The sequence below is a fragment of the Physeter macrocephalus genome, chromosome 1, assembly GCF_002837175.3.
Source record: "Physeter macrocephalus isolate SW-GA chromosome 1, ASM283717v5, whole genome shotgun sequence".
Lineage (NCBI taxonomy): Eukaryota > Metazoa > Chordata > Mammalia > Artiodactyla > Physeteridae > Physeter > Physeter macrocephalus.
In genome coordinates this window covers 118,707,932-118,717,303 of record NC_041214.2, presented here as the reverse complement: position 1 = coordinate 118,717,303, position 9,372 = coordinate 118,707,932, and positions in this window count along the sequence as shown.

The window sequence follows — 9,372 nt, the reverse complement described above, 5'->3', positions numbered from 1 at the left end:
TTTGTTTTTTTGTTATTGAGCTGTGTGAGCTGCTTGTATATTTTGGAGATTAATCCTTTGTCAGTTGCTTCATTTGCAAATATTTTCTCCCATTCTGAGGGTTGTCTTTTTGACTTCTTTATGTTTTCCTCTGCTGTGCAAAAGATTTTACATTTCCTTAGGTCCTATTTGTTTATTTTTCGTTTTTATTTCCATTTCTCTAGGATGTGGGTCAAAAAGGATCTTGCTGTGATTCATGTCAAAGAGTGTTCTGCCTAAGTTTTCCTCTAAGAGTTTTATAGTGTCTGGCCTTACATTTAGGTCTTTAATCCATTTTGAGTTTATTTTTGTGTATGGTGTTAGGAAGTGTTCTAATTTCATTCTTTTACATGGAGCTGTCCAGTTTTCCCAGCACCACTTATTGAAGAGGCTGTCTTTTCTCCATTGTATATTCTTGCTTCCCTTATCAAAGATGAGGTGACCATATGTGCGTGGGTTTATCTCTGGGTTTTCTATCCTATTCCATTGATCTATATTTCTGTTTTTGTGCCAGTACCATACTGTCTTGATTACTGTAGCTTTGTAGTATAGTCTGAAGTCCGGGATTGGCTGATTCTTTAACAACATAACTTGTAAAAGCAAGATCACATAATCTCTCACCTTATATTCTATACCAAACAATCCCATTTTTAGTCAACAAATAAAAATATTTCAGGCACTAACTGGAAATAAACACAATTTGCACAGAAAGTATGCCACATATCAATTTATTGCTTCTCAATTTCAAATTCAGCCTGTTAGAGAGATCTGTGAAAATGGGTATGGACCCTTTAAACATTTTTTCCCTTTACCAACTAGCACCGAATCCAAAAAGACACTGAAGGAAGAAAATAGGTATTTCCTTCCTGCCTCCAGCTGCTCAATTAGCAGGATCCTGTTACATGCAGGGTCTCTTCCTCACCAGACTCCTGCAGCTCCCAGAGCATCTCCAGTGTCCAGGTCCTGCAGTGCATGGTGACCAGCAGCACTCAGCAGCCAGCAGCTTCCCCTAGCATCTCTCTCAGGCAACACTGTAGCAGAGTGCCCTGGTGAACTGCCTCCCTGTAAACAGATTCCCCCAGCAAACTTGAGGGCAGACTTCTAGCAAGTTCTACCAGTGGGGTGCTATGGAGACTGCTGCTCAATGAACCAAAGCACTACCCTCTCTAACAGGGTCTAGATCTCATTCCTGGGAGCCTCTTCCTTGGGTGCATAATCCCAGCCCTAGAGTTAGAGACTGCTTCTTATATCTGATATTTATGTATAATTTAGAGTTCTCTTTACTTTTTACTACCCTACAGCTCATTACTCCAGTCCTCAGTTATAGTAAACAACTCTTCATTTTAAACATTCTCTGTTCATATTATTGTGTGGCTTCTCTCACCTGATTGGGGCCAGTCCAATAAAGTTTTAAAGCACATGGGACGTATACCCAGCGATACTATGTTCTGGGTCATAAAACAAGTCTTAGTAGATTTAAAAGGCTTCAATTATACGAAGTATTTTTTTTCATGTAAAGTATATTTACTATGGAATTAAATTAGGAATCAATAATAGGTATCTTTCTGGAAAAGTTCCAAATATTTTAAAATTATATAACACACTCTGAATGATCCGTGGTGTTGAAAAGAAACCAAAAATAAAATTAGAATGAAATTTGAGTGAAAATGAAAAGACAGCATATTAAAATTTATTGGATAGAACAGAAACAGAACTTAGAGGGCAATTTAACCACCTTAAATGCCTATATTAGAAAAGAAAGGTCTCAAATCAATGACCTCAGCTCCACCTTAAAAACTAGAATAAGAAGAGTAAATGAAGCCCAAACTCAGCTTCAAATATGAAGGTAAGGGAAAGATATGAAAGAAGAAGGGAAATGTGACAGATTAAAGTAAAAATCAATGAAGTAGAAATCAGAAGAAAAATAGACAAAATAAATGAACCAAAATGAATGAATGGATAATCAAATTTATGGTTATTCATAAAACTGTATGAAACTGATGAACCCACAGTCTGACTAATCAGAAAGAAAAGTAATAAGACATAAATTCTACATCAGACATGAGAGAAGTGACATGACTACTGATTCTACAGATATTTAAATATAAATGATTATCATGAACAACTTTATGCCAACAAAGTTCACAATATAGATGAAATGAACAAATTCCTTGAAGGACACATACTACTACTATATTTTTTAAAAATATATGACCTTAAGTAGCTCTATCTAGATATTTAAAAAATTGAATTTATAGTTTAAAATGGTTAACCTTCCCACAAAGATACCTCCAGACCCACATGGCTTCATCATGAAATTCTACCAAACAATTAATGTAATAATAGCAGTTTTGTGGATAAAAGAAAAACAAACAAAAGAATCCTTTGATCTATAATCCATCAAACTTAACTCAAAATGTATCATAGACTCAAATATAAAATCTAAAACTACAAAATTTCTAAGAGAAGATCTTTATAACGTTGGGTTCAGCAAAGATTTCTTAGATATAACACTAAAAGTATGATCCATAAAAGAAAAAATATTATAAATTGGTGTTCATGAAAATCAAGAACTTCTGTTCTTTCAAAGACACTATCAAGAGAATGAAAAGAGAAGCTACAGACTGAGAGAATGTATTTGCTAGGTAATGTACGTGGTAAAGCACTTATATCCAAAATATATAAAGAACTTCCATAAATCAAAAATAAGAAAACAACCCGATTTAAAATTTGACAAAATATTTGAATATACATTTCACCAAAGAAGATGTACGGATGGCAAATAAGCATATAAAAATGCTTAACATCATTAATCATTAGGGAAATGTATATTAAAACCACTTTAAACCTATTTACAATATCTAAAATTATAAAGACTGAACAAATCAAGTCTTTACGAGGATGAGTAGCAACTGGAAATCTCAAAATCTGCTGGTGGAAATGTAAACTGGTACAACCACTTTAGAAAACCATTTGGTGTTTTCTAAAGAAGCTAGACATGTACCAACCACATAACTAGCCATTCCATCCATTTACCCAAGACATATAAAAGCATATGTCTGTACAAAGACTTATACAGAAATATTTATAGCAATTCTATTTGTAAAAGCTGAATTTAGAAACAACTCAAATGTCCATCACCTGGAGAATCAATAAACAAATTGTTGTATATCTAAACAATGGTGTACTACTCTGCAATAAAAAGGGATGAATTACTGACACACCCAACAACATGGATGAATCTAAAAATATAAAACAAAACATTGAAAATAGAGGGATTGAGGCCAGTTCATGTAGAAACCTTCCAAGAATTTTGTTTTAAAAAGAACTGGATAATGGAGAAGTTGGTGGAAAGGGAGTGAAAGTGAAAGTGAAAATCAAGAGATTTTATTTTTAAGGTGGGGGCAGGGATCCTAGATGGATGCATGACACCATGAAAGAATCTGCAGTGGGAGAAAATCTGTGGATGCAGAAGAAAGAGGGTGTCATTTCTAGAGCAAGTAAACCAATTGGCCTTAAAAGAAACAAGGATTCCTCCATTTTAAAGGGAGATCAGACAGAGCAAACGGGCACTCTTGTTTGTAGATGGGTAGAAATAGTAGAGATTTTGAAAGGTCTCTTCTCACTTTGAGTTTTCTCACAAAAATAGGAAAGATGGTCATCTGAGAGTGAAGAATGAGAAGAAAGAAGAGAGGTGTTACATTTTGAGAAGAGAGGAAATAGTAGGGACTGGGAGAGAGTATGAACTAAATACAATGATTGTCAGGTAGCATTAAGAGTCCACTTAAGGTTATTAATTTAAAGTGAAACAGCCATATCCTCCTACACAGGTGCTGGCACAGAGAAGAAGAAGAGTTGGATTTACCCCAAATTGTGGTCTAACCAATTGAGGAAAATGAAGTGAGAGACGGGCAAGAAAGTTGAAGGTGAATGCAAGGGAGTGAATTTAATGATTGGCTAAAAAGTGTAAGCTGGTGAAGAATGAAATGAGGAAAAGAGGGGAGTAAAAGAAAACAAGGACATGATAAGATCAGGTGAAAGGGCTAAAGAATTGTTGGATTTACTATCCAGACAGAGTGAGATGAAGAGACAAAAGTGGTTGTCAGAGGGATGCTTGAAATTGAGATTTTTGATGATGTTATTATAGATATTGGTCATGATAAATCTAGGGTATGCTCAAGGGAGTAAAAACCTAGGTGGGATGAACAAGGAGTTCAAGGAGCTGAGAAGCCAATGTTTTGGAAGTATCAGCCACGTGGACACTGAAACCACCAAATGTGGTTTTAGAGTGACAATAAATCAGATACAAAAGCCTTCAAGATACAGGATGCAGTGGGAGTGGAGATTATGACCCAGTGGTAGGTAATTATTGCAACAATGAAGGTAATGCATACCATCGTCTGGTACATAAAATTCAAAGTTAAGGGGTCTTAGAGAAAAGGGAGAGAGAATGGTCAAGAGACAGCAATTCAGATCAAGAAGGACACTCCCTCCACTTTCAGGCTCAGTGGTATAAGAAAGGCCTAAGGGGGAAGCAGTGTTCTCAGGGGAGATTTAAATTTATGTTAGAGCAGGAAATAAACAGAACATTCTGAAAAAGTTTTAAAATATGGGGAATTTTTTTTCTAGTAATGTACTGTGTGCTCCAGAATACTCAGTGGAAGGATATCAGAAGGTGGGGATGGCTAAGAGATGAAGAGAGATCTGGAAATGTGTAGTCTTCAGTGACATTGAGCATAGAAGATGAGGATGACCTGAGAGTCTGGGCTTCTTGTGGTCACTTATGTGATCAGGACAGAGACCTGTCGATATTATTTCTTGTGGTCTCAGACAAAGAGAAATCATGGCAAGGTCATGATTCTTGGAAAAAAGTTTGGGATTAGTGTAGACCAGAGGCCTCATCTTCCTTCTTCTAATAGGAAAAATAGTGACTGGGGAAGGGGTCCCTGTATTCTGTTATTTTATTTTTAAATTATAAGCATAGACGTGAACAGTAGTAGACAGATGGAGTCTGTTTTTCAATGCCTCTAGAAATTCATTTAAAAATCTCTGGAGTACTGATTTGGTTCACCACAAAAATCTCTGGAGTGCTGATTTGGTTCACATTACTGAAATCATAATGTTAGTCATACATGTCTCAGAGGGTGAATTTAATTTAGAAAACGTTGACATGGAATTTGAATATAGACAGTATTTGGATACTAAATATATTTAATTACATTCCATGAATATATTCCCATTTTACTTTACTTGTGGCAAGATTATGATTATTCTTGCACTTATTGAACACAAAATACCAGCTAGTCTCTTTTTATTTTGCATTACGATAAATGTTAGAGAAATATATTGAAATATACTTATCCATGCATTATATAAAAAGTAAAATAAATTTTATGATAAAATTTCTTGGCTTTAACGTGATTAAAAGTTTCTAATATATGACTACTATAAACTTTGAGAACATTGATGCCCTTATTAAAAGTTAAGGTGAGTACCAGGAAGAGGTTCGTGGTAATAACCTGGAAAGAAAAGAACTACATTAAACAGGAGTGCCTCATCATGGCTTTTTTTTTCCTCCATAAAACTGTACAACTAATTCATTTTCACTTAAGTAATGAGTAAGTTATTCATGAATAGGGACTTAAAACTCACTCCAAGCTTAATATCTGACCAATAAACTATAGGTAAACTACAGCTAAATCAGGGAGATGATTAGATTAGTTATGGAGGAATTTGAGTTCCACAGGTGAGAAATATATGCAAAGAATACCACCTCTTGATGTTATTAATTTTATTCCAAATCCAATGGGGGTTCATAGTCCCAAGAGAATATTTCTTGGGTTGTGAAAATGTATAGGATTTACACTTTCTCAAATATTTCATTTCTGGAGCAGTATCAGGGATCACAGCATTACAAGTCTACCTGCTGGGAGAGCATTAAAGAATCTTTGCCAGCCTATCCATTTGGACATGTTATTCATATAGAAAAAATATTAACCTTTCTTCTTATTTGAGAATACTGTCATTTCTCCAATGCTTTTCTGACTTCTTTTCCCACCACTTAACTTGGTCATCTTGAAATAAATCTAACAGAATGAGTCATAATTCCTCCTGGGACAATGGGTTTACAATATATATGTAACCACCCACAAGAAGGGATATGATGTCTGCTATTTAGCAACAAAGCAATGATGATAATAAAATCATTAATTCTGTCAATATAAATGCTAATAGAAAAGGAAAATTGGATCCATGCCTGGTATCACATTTTCTCTGATAGGAAATTAGAGCAGAGAAACTGAATATGACAAATCTTAACATTTAAAGACTAACATCAAAATTGTATTCTAGAGAACACAATAAATGGCAGAATGCTTAATTAAACTGTGCTTTTGTTAGGTCAGGATGAATAGCTTCTGCCTGGGCAACAAAGTGATCCACAGTATCCCAGAGGGATTCTTAAAAAATATAGCACAAAATAAAGGCCATAACGTTAGCAAAACTCAAGCTGACAAGCCTGCACTAATTACCTTTGGTATTACAACACTGCTAATGGAGCTGCAGTCTGAAACATAATAGAGGTGAACTCATTAGCAGTGCCTTGAACTAATGTTTGTAAGGGGAGCATTTATTGTTTGCTAGTTCTTACATAGCTCCATATTTCACAGCAGCATATTAAACAGGACCTAAGTTGATTTGTGAGCATTTTTTTAACCTCTTGGTATAAATGACTTCCTTTGAGGGAAAACAAATTTAAATAAACTGGAGAGTATATGACTTTAGGGAAAAAAATCAGGCAATTGATGAAAGGATGATGTTTAAAATTTTTCACTTTTGAGAAAAAACTTGAAAGTACCTCTAAAGTCAGCCTTGGAAATCTTCCCATTAAACTTTACCTATAGAAAAATTTTTTAAAGTCTATAATAGATATGAGAATATATTTCAGCTTTTTCTACAGTTTGATTACTTTTAGTGAAAATTTAACCTTATTTTAATAACACTAATGGAAATGACTTCTACTGTTTTATAAAACAAAAAGTGTGTAACTTTTGTGTTTGGAAACTAACAATGGTATAATCAGTATGATTGGGTTTTTGTTAGTTATTTTTAATTTAGTTTAGTTTACTTGCTTATTTGAGTGTAGGGGCATAATTGAATTACTTAGGCATATAATCTATTCTATTTTTATTTGGAAACATCTATTTCAGTTCCTTCTTCCTTCACTCTTTCCATCCTATGTAGGCACAGTGTATAAGACAAAGAATTTGTGTAAATGTCAACAAGAAGCTTCATCACCCTTGAATAGCCACCATTTGCAATGACTGTGTAATGATACTCTAATAATTTATTTCACAGATATTTAATGTGTAGTGCTCTTTATTTTCCTGTAGTACATTCCTATAAAATTTTTTCTGTAGTAATTTCCTGTAGAAATTTTATTCAAACTAGTTTTAACTGTGTGGTTAAATGAAGCTATGAATATTCTCTAACTGAAATTGCATTTCAATGCCCATTTTTCCATGGTAGATTTTTGTCAGAAACATTTAATTTTAAAGACCCTAATGCTATCAAGTGCCCTGGAAAGGAGAAATACATGTTTGTAACCTTTATCCTAAGCATGGTATTTCTTCAATTTCTATATATTTCTTACAAAGAAAATTAAAAGGTTTTTTAACAAATAATACAATTCATACTATATGGGTATTAAAGGAAATTAGCTAAAATAGTAATATGTATTATGCTTTCTTAAAATTGTCATCAAATCATATTGTTTAAATTAATCCATGCCCATTTCAAACATCATTCTCCACCTAGCCATTTAATATCTAAGACAAATGTTAACATTTATGCACATCAGTAAACAGAACAAACATTATGAGTACATAGCTTTATCAAAAAGATAATGCACAAATTTAATAGCTGCATTTCAGAGCATTACCTGTGTATGTTTACTGAATTCCTGTGTATGTTGTATCTATGTACAGATATACACATATATATGAACTTAAGAATTTTATAGACTGGTAATTATAAATTTAAGATCACAGAGTAGAATTAGTATATCTGAAGTTACACCAAGTCTGAGTTTAAAAAAACTAGAAAATGAAGCAGGAGAATTTACATAACTTCTCCTCAGCTGGTTAATAAAATTCTAATAATCTTGAATTGATGTAGGATGAAGATCTAGGAGAATTATGACCTTGAAAGACTACACTGCATTATCTATCCTACTCATTATCCAGTGGTCTCCAGGATATGACCTTGAAGTGCTCTGAAAAGGATAGCTTATCTTTTTTGTGTTGCCTGAGAAGATGTGTGCACCTATGATGAGAAGTTTTAGAAGTCTCAATACTATCTTCTTTCACATAGATAATCAAAAAGAAATTTTAATTGATTAATTTATTCTGTAAATGGATTGCTTTATTATAGTTCATTTAGTAGATTCTGTGCTTCTTAAAAAAATTCCTTCTAATATATTTTAAATTCCTTAGGTGTCCTCTCATGACCAGAGAAATTAGAAGTAGAAGCTATAACCAAACACTGAGGAATACTACCAATACATATAAGACACACACACACTTGCACATGCTTGCAGAGCATTACTTCCAGCTTCTTCCAGAAAAAGGTATGCGTGGGGTACCTCTGTCTTAATCCACATCTAAGTACATTGGTAAAAATGAAACAATAAGAACAAAGGGCAGTAACTTCTTTCTAAAATAAAATAAAACTTGAATTTCTAGTCTTCACTCATAAAATATTTTATTTTGCCAGAGTACCTAAAGTTCCACTCTTAATTATCTCATGTTTTTGAAGGAAGGGAAACACTGAAGCTATCTAATGAGGTTCCTGAATGAATTAATGCCAAGTAACTAAAGCATTTTTAAAACATGGAGAGGGCCAGATCAAGATGGGGAATAGAAAGACGTGGGGCTCACCTGCTCCCACAAATACATCAAAAATACATCTACATGTGGAACACTTCTCTCAGAATACCTGCTGAAAGCTGGTAGAAGATCTCATGAAACCAAAATTGCAAAAAAGATCACCATGTAACCAGTTAGGATAAAAGAAAAAAAAAAAAAAAAAAAAAGGAATCAGTATGGGACCTGTACCCCTGGGAGGGATTTGTGAAAGAGGAAAGGTTCCCTCACCCTGTGAAGCCCCTTCACCTGAGGGGAAATCAGCCAGGACAGAAAGGGAGTTTCAGAGGCTTAAAGGAGAGCATAGCAGCTGGACTGTGGTAGGCAGAACAGAGAAAGACCAGCACAGAATTCCTGGCAACCTCCCCACATTCCCCAGCCTGAGACGTGCATCTGCTGGTGTGTGTGGGGACTGGGTGCTGAAACTACGGCT